General features: G+C 39.8%; 1 pseudogene; it reads left to right on the top strand.

The window, feature by feature from the left end:
- The first annotated feature begins 5,452 nt into the window (after positions 1 to 5,452).
- Positions 5,453 to 12,467, top strand: part of LOC120781990 — a 53,410-nt pseudogene continuing 46,395 nt past the window's right edge.

The following is a 12,467-nucleotide window of genomic DNA, read 5'->3' on the forward strand; positions in this document are numbered from 1 at the left end:
TTTCTGAATTAATATTTGCAAAAACTCACATGGTTAGTCTGCATGTACGTAATTATCTAATTATTCACACACTTAAAATTACATAACTCATTTGTGTCAATATTGGCGTCATTAATTAGTACATTTATTGCATATAGGTAAATTAACAGAAAATTTTTACATTCACTTACAAATGCATTATTTCTACAAGGTAGGTTCCAAAGTAAACAAAACTTTTTGAATCTAGCGTTCCCTGGTGACGCCATCTATAGTCGTTTGGTGCGTCAGAATCTGCTAACTTTATCGATTGTCCAGTGAGAATTTCATGACATTTCTTTGATTGGAAGTGAAGTTATTACGTTTAAAGTGGCAGTATGTTTGTGTTATCGGTGCGAAAATGAGCTTCGAACAAAGAGCCAACATTAAGTTTTGTTTTAAAATTGGTAAAACTTTTACTGAAAGGTTTCAATTGATGAAACAAGTTTATGGCGATCAGTGCCTATCCCGTAGCAGAGTGCACGAGTGGTTTCAACGTTTTCAAAGTGGTCGATAAATGACGATCAACATGTGGGCCAATGAAAATCCGTGATTACCGAAAATTCCATCGAAACTATGCGTTAATTCATCAAAAATCAGCCGAAATCATCATTGAAATTCATGGAAATGGAATTGAACATCTCCAAAACATTGATTTAACGCATTATGACCGAATATTTGAGCTTACAAAAGGTGTGTGCATGATTTGTTCCCCACAAAATGATTGACGATCAAAAATTGCTCAGAATCCAACATTCGAAGGACCGATTATTTGACCAAAAATCACATTTTAACTATTAACCACTCCCCGTTTTCACCTGATATGGCACAGTGCGACTTCTTCCTTTTGAGAAAAATGCATTTGCCATGAAAGGAAACCGTTATGCCGACGTAAAGGTCAAGCAAAAGGCTAGCACCGGCATACTGGCGGCCATACCGGCTAACGTGCTAAAACACTCGTTCGTCATGCTTTTGGACCGTTCAAAAAGCTGAATTGAAGCAGGAGAAGACTATTTTGAATAAAATAAGAAGAAAACATTTATTCTGTTTTTTCAGTCCTGTTTACTTTGGAAATCACCTTATGACATTTTTTCTACGTTGCATACCAAAAATTGGTGGAGTAGGATTTCCACCACGCCTATACCTCATATAACACAATTTTAAATTCCATTTAATTTTTTCACTTACCGGGATGCAAATAAAGAGGCAATTACTAATACTTATAAAGTATGTCACGTTTTCACCAAGAATGGTCGAAATATAGCACTAACTGTTCATCCCCCTAGGTATCGAATATATGGACCGCAGTACCTGTAGTTGACTTTTAACCGCAAACTTTAGCTCCCATGTAACCAAGATAAAATTTTCGAACTTTCTGGTTACGTCATACGTCCAACACGTTAAGAAGTTATCTCATTCAAAATTATATAGCGCATTACTGTGGTATTTTTGTCTAAAATAGATAAAATTGGGTGAAAACTTGGCCAAACCCGCGTGTAACTAATATCAGGAGTTTCTGAAATCCGGCTAAATTTACTCCATATACTCAAAAACAAGAAAATTGAAACTTTGATTGAAATTTATTGACGATTTCAACGAGTAATAGATGTTTAATTCTTTCGCAACATTAATTTAATGTCGAGTTCCTTCATTTATTTTTATATAAAGTGATTAACGGTTGGTAGAGGATGGAGTCATGTGTAGAAGTTCACGCAAATGAGGAAAGTTCTCTGATCGCCATTCACTTGGATGTGGTAAGAAACGATTCTTTTACATATGACTCAAGCAGCTCACGACTTCCGGTCTTTGACCAAGTATCCTCTGGGTAGCCTAAGAATATCCATTTGAAGGCGAGCTAAAGTGATAAGGCGACACATCCGCTTCACAGGGTTGTGCGCTAGGTCTGGGACCCGCCACGTAAAAAAACACCCCAATGAAAAGGAACAACAAGTCTCGGATGAGTGACCCCCCGTTTGATGAGAACCATGGTAAACGAAATAAGGACTACGATATCAGGGCATGCATCTGGAATGTCCGGACCCTTAGTGGGGAAGGTGCCGCTGCCCAGCTGGTTGATGTCCTCACGAAAATAAAGGCTGACATCACCGCCGTCCAAGAAATGCGATGGACGGGACAAGGACAGACACGAGTAGGTCCTTGTGGCATTTACTACAGTGGCCATAGAAAGGAGCGCAAGTTGGGTGTGGGATTCGCGGTGGGAGAGAAACTCCGTCGCCGAGTACTATCTATCACTCCGGGGAATGAACGTCTAGCCACAATCCGCATCAAAGCGAGGTTCTTCAACATATCGCTTATTTGCGCCCACGCCCCGACGGAAGAGAAGGGCGAGGTGACCAAAGATGCCTTGGGTTGAGGCTAATTGACTTCGCCGGGGCCCGAAATATGGTTATCTGTAGTAGAATCCAGCATAAAAAGATTCATCAAGCCACCTGGCTGTCTCCGGATCGAAAACCTACCAACCAAATCGATCATGTTGTGATAGACGGAAGACACGTCTCCAGTGTTCTAGACGTGCGCACGCTCCGAGGTCCTAAGATCGACTCGGACCACTATCTTGTTGCAGCCAAGACTCGCACCCGCTTCTGTGCAGCAAAAAACAAGGCACGTCAACAAATACAAGGAAGGTTCGACATCGAGAAGCTGCAATCACAACAGACAGCCGAACGATTTTTTACTCGGCTTCCACTCCTGCTCTCTGAGAGCACTAGTCAAGAACTCGGTATAAGGGAACTCTGGGACGGCATTTCAAACTCCTTACGTACAGCCGCAACCGAAACCACTGGTTTTCGGAAAATGCAAAAGAACAGCTGGTACGACGAGGAGTGCCGTGTCACAGCGGAGAGAAAACAGGCTGCCTAGCTCGCAACATTACGATCGATCACAACACGTGCGGGATGGGATAGATACCGAGAGTTGAAGAGGGAAACGAGACGCATTTGCAAACAGAAGAAGAAAGAGGCCGAAATGCGTGAGTACGAAGAGCTTGATAAGCTGGCCGACAGGGGTAGTGCTCGAAAATTCTACGAAAAAATGCGGCGGCTTACAGAAGGTTTCAAGACCGGAGCATACTCTTGTAGAACTCCCAATGGGGATCTAGTCACCGATGCCCAGACCATACTTAGATTGTGGAGGGAACACTTCTTCAGACTGCTGAATGGCAGTGAACGCACAACGCTAGGAGAAGGCGAACCCAATTCCCCCATCAATAAGGATGGAGCAGACGTTCCATTTCCCGAACAAGAAGAAGTTCGAATAGCAATTACCCGTCTGAAGAACAACAAAGCGGCGTTGGCCGATGGATTGCCGGCCGAGATATTCAAACACGGCGGCGAAGAACTGATAAGGAGCATGAATCAGCTTCTTTGTAAAATATGGTCGGACGAAAGCATCCCCACGATTGGAATTTAGATGTGCTATGCCCAATCCACAAAAAGGAAGACCCCACAATCTGCGCCAACTACCGTAGGATAAGCCTCCTCAACATCGCGTATAAGGTTCTATTGAGCGTATTGTGTGAAAGATTAAAGCCCACCGTCAACAAACTGATTGGACCTTATCAGTGCGGCTTTAGACCTGGAAAATCAACAACCGACCAGATATTCACCATGCGCCAAATCTTGGAAAAGGCTCGTGAAAGAAGAATCGACACACACCACCTCTTCGTCGATTTCACAGCTGCTTTCGACAGCACGAAATGAAGCTGCCTTATGCCGCGATGTCTGAATTTGGTATCCCCGCAAAACTAATACGGCTGTGTAAACTGACGTTGAGCAACACCGAAAGCTCCGTCAGGATCGGGAAGGACCTCTCCGAGCCGATCGATACCAAACGAGGTTTCAGACAGGGCGACTCCCTATCGTGCGACTTCTTCAACCTGCTGCTGGAGAAAATAATTCGAGCTGCAGAACTTAATAGAGCAGGTACAATCTTCTATAAGAGTGTAGAGCTGCTGGCGTATGCCGATGATATTGATATCATCGGCCTCAACACCCGCGCCGTTAGTTCTGCTTTCTCCAGGCTGGACAAGGAAGCAAAAGAAATGGGTCTGGCAGTGAACGAGGGCAAAACGAAATATCTCCTGTTATCAAACCAACAGTCGTCGCACTCGCGACTTGGCTCTCACGTCACTGTTGACAGTCATAACTTTGAAGTTGTAGATAGTTTCGTATATTTGGGAATCAGCATAAACACCACCAGCAATGTCAACTTGCCAACAGGTGCTACTTCGGTCTGAGTAGGCAATTGAAAAGTACGAACAAAAGGTAAACTCTATAAGTCGCTCATATTTCCCGTCCTGTCATATGGTGCAGAGGCTTGGGCGATGACAGCAACCGATGAGTCGACGTTGCGAGTTTTCGAGAGAAAAGTTCTGCGAAAGATTTATGGTCCTTTGCGCGTTGGCCACGGCGAATATCGCATTCGATGGAAGGATGAGCTGTACGAGATATACGACGACATTGACATAGTTCAGCGAATTAAAAGACGGCGGCTACGCTGGCTAGGTCACGTTGTCCGAATGGACGAAAACACTCCAGCTCTGAAAGTACTCGACGCAGTACCCGCCGGGTGAAGCAGAGGAAGAGGAAGACCTCCACTGCGTTGGAAGGACCAAGTGGAGAAGGACCTGGCTTCGCTTGGAATATCCAATCGGCGTCACGTAGCGAAAAGAAGAAACGACTGGCGCTCTGTTGTTAACTCGGCTATAATCACGTAAGCGATGTCAACGCCAATTAAGAAGAAGAAAAGTAACGGTTGGATTATATTATTTTTGGATTCTACAATTGGAAAATTTTATGTTATTATGGGTAGATGTTATGCTGTGCTATTATGTACTAAGATATGTTATGTTACATAACTATATGTTAAGCTTTTAATTCAACTTTGAATTTTGTTTCCCAATTCTTAATCAATGAAGTGGTTATGTATGTTAAAAAGATTAAAATCAGTTATTTAGCAATGGCAATCGGAGTAAGTATAAATGCGGCTTCGAAGCCACAACTTTCTATGGGAAAAAATTATGTTTTCTGGTTTACTAAATTAGATAAATATTCACTTCAGCAACTTTCTAATGGACATGTTACTTTGTTCTGCAACATTTATATCACTCACTCAAGTTTCTGCCACATGTTGTCTGCAACTTATTGCCATATCAAAATAAACTCCCTCAATTATAAAATAGAGGGGAGCTAACATACTTCTTTCTGCAACATTTATTCCTTTCCAATTGCAACATACTCAAACAACACATCGGGTCAGCGATTTATAAATCCGTCTTGCTTCGTGCACGTGTGGTAAGTTTGCTCTCGTTTGCACTCAATTGTGTTTGTGGAGTATTTGGCTTTGCTTAGCATTAGCATTTGAGCCGAAACCATGGTTAGTTTCGTATTGACTGCGGTTAAATATAGTTTATTGTTGGTAAAAAAGTGGGATTATTCGCATTTGTGTGTGTTGATTATAATATTATAACTAATATTGGAGAGTAGTTCATAAGTATTTGAAATATCGGTGTGTAGATGAATACATAAATACATTATATAAAACTATTAAAAATTTAAAATAGTGTCGATGAACTTCAGGCAGCTAGAAAAAAGAAGCAAGCATGGCTGCCGATAAGTGTATGGCCAATCCTGAATTAAGTGCTTCATGTACGAAAATTCAAATTGTAAGAAAATTAAAAAACAAATAAAATTGCAGACCCACATACACACTTCCGAACAATTACTACACTGTCACATTCGTGGCATTATTCCCACTCACACGCCGTTACTCACTCAAACACACACACACACATACACAAACAACTAAACGCGTGCTTGCGTCAGACACTTCCACCTACTTCTCAGGCACTCGCTGAGTGCCACTTGGCGTCTCAAGCCGTTACGTCTGGCTATGCTGGGCACTGTGTCGGGTCGTGCTGCGTCTAGTCATTCGGCGCTTGTGTGTCCTTGCGTCGCGCCGTATTGTCTGCATTCTACGTGCCACCTGAAACTCACGTAAACCAATCACTCCACAACTGCAATACCGAGGGATAGTCTGTTTCGGTTTTGTTTTGGTCCGTTTTGTTGCGGTCAGTTAGATTAGATTTCATAAACACACGCAGCCATGTGGCGTGCCATTGCAGGTTTGTCGGTAATTCGCAAGTGCCTCGCAAAGCCGTTGCAAGGCTAAACAAGAAACAGCAACAATAAAGACAACAAAAGTAGCGTCGCCGCCACAAAGTCTAAGGTTACGTGGCGGGCGTGGGTGTTGTTGCCATGTGCACCGGAAGAGAAGGCGGGAAAAGGAAATGCAGTGAAAGTGTATTTTTTCCGCTTGAAAAAATGCATAAATGTGCTCCTAATATGCAACAACTCGCCACATTACTCTGCCATTAGATAATTTCGCCATCTTTTTTATCTAGTGTTCGCCATAAAAGTTCATCCCGAAAAGTGCAAAACGTGAGGCATAAAATAAATCACGAAAAGAAGTGGAAATCCTGCAAAGGATTTCACATTCAATATTACTTCGACTTCTTTTAAAACAAAGACGTAAAAGAAAAGTTCCATGCAGTTAGTCTTCTCCAGCAATAAAACTGAAAGTGTGTGCAAAGTTGAAAGCATAAAAATTAAAAGTTAGTTCTAAGGCAAAAAAATAAAATAGTGGTACCCGGAAAAATCACAGGTGGTTACGAAAAGCATTGTGGGGAAAGTAAAAGTAACGGAAAAACGCGTGTTACTATTTTCTCGCTATGCAAGTGTCATACAGTAGTGCATGGGTTACTCAGCATTGTGGCTCATTTGCACAAAATCTTGGATGTATAAACTTCTTCTACTCTTGGAAATGTAAGTTTAAAAGTAAGGGAAAAGCTTAGTATAGTCATATTTATATAAATTCTGAATTCTTCGATAGATAACTAACAACTTTTGGCTTTTCATCAGTAGCATACTTAAAACTCTTAAGCTGAATATAATTTAAGCAAGTTTGTTTCAAAAACTTTAGAAAATAGTAAGTCTTCATAAGAACAAAAATCGAAAGCTTTCTGGGGAAAGCATAGATAAATAGTTTTCCTGTATAAAATGTGTTGAAATTACTACCTCATTTTAAGAATCTGTTAAGAATCCTACCGAATATACAGCATTCAGGGATGATCGTGAAATCTTCGAAACTTGCCTCATTCGAGTAGTTCATTCACTGCTGTTGATGACGATAATAACGCAAAAGTAAAGAAAACGACGATTTGGCGTCAGCGACATAGCTAAGGATATCAACATTTCTTATATAGGGTGATTCATTTTGAGGCTCCCTAATTAAAAAAAAAAAAACAAAGAAACTTTAAATTAAATATGGAATATTTATTATTACACGAAAAGACATTTCTTTCTTATGTCGCTAATATACATATATTTCCTAAAATTCTTTAATCCGATCAAATACATACTTTCGAGTTATAAATTATACCAGTTTTCTTTGCTGTTGCTCTCATTTGTGCAATTATTGGAAAAAGAGCAGAACATAAGCATATATAGTGGAAAACCTACACATCCTGGAAATTTTAGACGTTAGAGCTTGTCCTAAATATCTTCAAAAAGTCAACAAATTTTACTGAATTCTTAGCCGAGTTTGTTGGCCCATTAGCAACTTTACTAACCGTTTCTACTTCTGCTTCCTTCTGTAACTCACCTTACTTTTTCCTTAGCTTACTTTCACACAAAACTTAACACTGTTCTTGGTTAACATAACTTTTATGATCTCTTTATCTGGCAGAGCGTTGTAATAACATAAACATATATAAACTCGTAAGGAAACGTCTTGCACAATCTGTTAAATGAGCCAAGTCGTTCCAAACGTCAGTCCGGATTCTGCAGTCGACACCGAATGCGCATTCCCCGGTCTACGTGTATACTCTCAACTACGGCTGCTACATTTTCTTCACTGCGTGTTGGATGTGGTGTATTTGGTCGAATATTACGGCACTCGAAGTGCAGTCCATTCGCGCAGCTGTCGCACTGGAATCAGCTTTCTACAAATTTGCTGAGTGACAATTCGGATAATTGTTCACAAGTGTACAAAAGCGTTTTGCCAAAAGTGAACGCAAAAAAAGTGATCAGCGATGGAATTCAAACGTAATAGTGTGATTGCTTTATATTTAGGTGGAAAATCACAGCCAGCAATTGTTCGTGTGCTCATACACCTTAATGTGAATAAAGGTTTTGTTTATCGCACCATCACTCGTTACAATGATACTGGTAGCATCGCAAAACGCCATGGAGGTGGTTATCAAAAGACTGCAATGTCACGTGAGATGGTTCGGAAAATGAAGAAGCGACTTGAGCGAAATCCACGGCAAAGTGCCAATCAAATGGCTAAAGAGCTGAAAATATCCGACCGCAGCATCCGACGCATATTGGAAAAAGAGCTCAAGGTCAAGCCTTACAAGTTCCAAAAGGCCCATGATCTCACACCGAAGCAGTAAGAAGTAAGACTTGAGGGAGTGAAGCAGTTGCTTCGCTTGGCCGAAAGCGGTAAAATTCCGAACATTGTGTTTTCTGACGAATAAATGTTTCCAATTGAGCAATTCGTAAACTCTCAAAACGATAGGGTTTACTTGACCGACCGTTCATAGGATAATCAAAGTCATCGATTGGCCACCAAGAGGCAGCACTCGCCACAAATAATGGTTTGGGCCGTTGTCACCGCAGATAGGCGCTCTCCAATTTTTTTCATCGAGCCTGGCGTCAAAGTAAATGCGACATATTATCGGAAAAGTGTTCTGGAGGCTGCTTTGAAGGCGTGGGCAAACGAACATTTCGGTCGCAAACCATGGACGTTTCAACAAGACTCAGCACCGTCTCACAAAGCGCGAGTGAACCAAGAATGGCTGAAAAACCACGTTCCGAACTTCATTATGACCATACAATGGCTCTCGAATTCACCAGATGCGAATCCAATGAATTATTCTCTCTCGGCCATTTTGGTGAGCAAGGTCAGATGTAAAGAATACACCAGTCTCGAAATGCTGAAGAAAGCCATTGTCTGTGAGTGTGCCACAATACCGGCAAGTCACATTCGTTTTTTGACCGCCTCAAGGCCATAGTAAAGGCAAAAGATGGTTATATCGAGCAAAAGTGAATTGGTCCTGAATTTATAATTATTTTCACACATTTTGTACTTTAAAATAAATAGAAATAATTTTCCAAACCCAATGTATGTATTTTTCAATTGGTTACACTTCGAGTGCCGGACCATGTTTCACTATTGGCTTTGTAAGTCTCTCAATTATAATAGCATTACGTGTACCATTGTATGTATTTTAGCGATTTTTCGCTGCTGAAACGATCGTAAGTTCCTTGTTGCATACGCAGGCTTTCAAAATTTTAAGTATATTAAAAAATCGATTTTTTTTGCTTAAATCTCTTTAAAAATTATCTAAGAATATGTCCCCAAAGTTATAGATGGGAATTCGAAATATTTTCGAAGCTAGAAGGGAAATAGTGACCGAGCGTCTAGCAGATATATTAGCGCTTGGGCAGAAAGCGAAAACTTTGACGCGCGATTTCTCGGTTTTTCATTTTTACGATTATTCTTAATTGGCGGGCAGGATAGAAAAAGCACTAAACATCGTATGGAATTGGGGTAAAGTTTATTATCTTTAGAATTAAATTATCTTCTATTTAAACTAAAAAAACCTAAGAAAAGTCAAGTTTGAACATTTGTTTTAAACAACATAAAGTAAAATTTGTTTGGTCAGAAACCACTTTTTCCAATTTAAAATTTTTTTTTTTAATTTTACACTTTTTTTGGAATTTTCTTAGTTTAACTAGTTTAACTAGAAGATATTTAAATCGCTTTGGATTTTTTGATTTAGATAGAAATTGCGACCTGCATCCTGCTCGCCGTCCGACAAATGCACATGCGAGATGCATCAGGCAATTGATTTCCAAAGGCAGACTATCAAAGATTTCGTATCGAAAAAATTTATAAATGATGTTTAAATATATGACTATAAATCCTAGAAATTTTGCTTTAATCAATTATTTCCTTCTCTCCCAAAAAAATCCTCGAAAAAATATATTTTTTGAAGCCTCAAAAGCAGGCCCCCCTCTTAAGCAATACACCGCCTCGAGTCCAACGACGGCGCCGTAGTTAACGCCATTTAATGCCTATTTTTGTTTTCTTTCAGCATATCTTTGCTTTTTGTCCTTATTTTTATTCGCCGTCTAACACGGATTTGCCTTTCGCGATTTGCAAAAAATTAGTACAATTCTGGTTGGAAACGATAAATATTTGGATGAAAAGAAAATAGGGTGGTAAGTAGGAGGGAGTGCAGACCAAGTATAAAGACTGCCCTCTGGTGCCGGTTTTTTCTCAGTTGATTGTGAGATTTTTTTCGTTTCTTTTTCTGGTTGTCTCCTCTAGTTTCCAGTGCACTTTTGTTGGTGCTCCTAGTAGCTTTGGAGGTGGAGGCTTCCAAATCAGTCGGTTTTCGCTGCTCTCACTACCGGTGTACGTTGGCCTGTTACGTCCGGTAGTACTATTTATCGTCTCGTCGTCGAGTAGATCATCTTTGTCGGATTCCGTTATTGGAAATCGATATGTCGTAGCAGTCCCCGAAGTCGCAACAGTTGTCGTCAAATTTGTAGCTTGTATTTTTTGCTTTGTCCATGTTTGGTCCCACGAGTTGGCCGGAAAGGGTTGGTCACTTCGTAGGAAATGGACGTAAAACCGAGAGTTTATTTGTCCAGATCACCATTGTGGGAATTATGAAGTGTCCTTCTTGGTTCATAAGAGTAAAGTTCGTTCCCATTTGGGATGTGCACCTAACTATTACTTAAGCTCCTTCGCCACGTCAAGGCGACTAACTTAAGGTATATTTATGCATTTGTAGGAAATTATTTTGTGTAAATTTAAGCTTTTAAAACCAATCCCACTTCTTCAACTGAAACTTCTTCTGTAAAAAAAGCAGAGCTGTCATATGTAGCTAATTCTTCACATCTTTATTTTATTTGTCAAAATTTCGTCTAATAATACTTTTGTAGCCATGTCAACTCTATGACTACACTTCCTTTTAGCAAAATCAATGCAGCGTGTCAAAAACTGCCGAATGCATGCAAAGTTTTATTTCAAGCTCAAGCATAAAGTTGCTGCAAACACCATTACACCCATGGATACATTATTTTTTCAACATACACATGATTTCAGAGATGTATGGTTGTATGGAGAATATGTCTAGCTCCTCACAAGGCTTTCGTGAGAAATCAAAGTGTGTCACAGCTGCTAACTTTTACTTGTTTTAATTTCTTCATTTTTATCGTTTTGCCACATCTTGTTGCTGCCAAAGCAGCTGCCACTAAGTTGTTGAGCCAGTATACGAAATTTTATTCAATTATAGTCTGTTGCTTTCTTGTATTCAGCGTTGCACTTTTTATTGCCGGTAAACCGGTTATTTCTTCGTTTAAGTATGTATGTGCGTTGTGTGTACTTATTTTCACCCACTGAAATACTTATATTATATCGATGCAAATTTATGCGTATGGGCTGCTAATCCGCAAAGCAAAGTGCTGGAAAACTTTACACACTTTTTGCGTATTTTGTTGTTGTTGTTACTTTTGATGGCTAATTCCTATTGACCATCTGTCTCTCCGGAACAAATTCATTGTGCACCAAACCACGAATATCGTGCTTGAAAATCGTCAGCAAGTGTTAGTAAAATGGCAAGAGAGACATCTCTCGCCAGTCCGTTCGAACAATTTTAGTAGATATTTTAGGTATGAAAAACGTTCTTGCACGATTCGTCCCAATAAAGCTAAATTTTTTTCAAAAAGATTACCGTAAACAAATCTTTTCACGATGATAATGCACCTTCACATCGAGCCACGTTTGTGACCGAATATAAAGTTAAAAATGCAATTAATACCATCAGTCAACCACCGTATTCACCGAATTTGCCTCGGTGTGAAACTGAAATTGCTTCACTGTGGAACTCGTTTTCAGTCGATCGAAAATATAAAAAAAAATTAAAATAATTAAATATTTTGCGTTTCATTTGCTATTTCTGTACTTGTTTTCCTATACTTTGTTTCTGTTGGTATTGCTCTACATCGTTATACAAGTATTCATACCTTGCTATAAACAAGCTCGTTATCTTTGAAATTTGCTTTTGTTTCCAATACAGTCGAAAGTCAAGTGGTGCATAGTACAACAATCGACATTGTTCTTTCCTTTCTCGGACGTGTTGAAGTTTCGACTTGTGGTGATAATGTACTGTGGCACGCGGAGCTTTCAAAATTGTTTATACTTCAGCATACCATATAACTATATACATATATATATAATGTGCTGTTAACTGTATAGACTTTTGTTTGGTTATTACTTTGTCATAAATTCTTACACTGCCTTTTATTCGCTTTTCTTTAAAGCTTTCCGCACATTTACACATACGAATCAAGCATACA

This window comes from Bactrocera tryoni, unplaced genomic scaffold (assembly GCF_016617805.1).
Source record: "Bactrocera tryoni isolate S06 unplaced genomic scaffold, CSIRO_BtryS06_freeze2 scaffold_834, whole genome shotgun sequence".
Lineage (NCBI taxonomy): Eukaryota > Metazoa > Arthropoda > Insecta > Diptera > Tephritidae > Bactrocera > Bactrocera tryoni.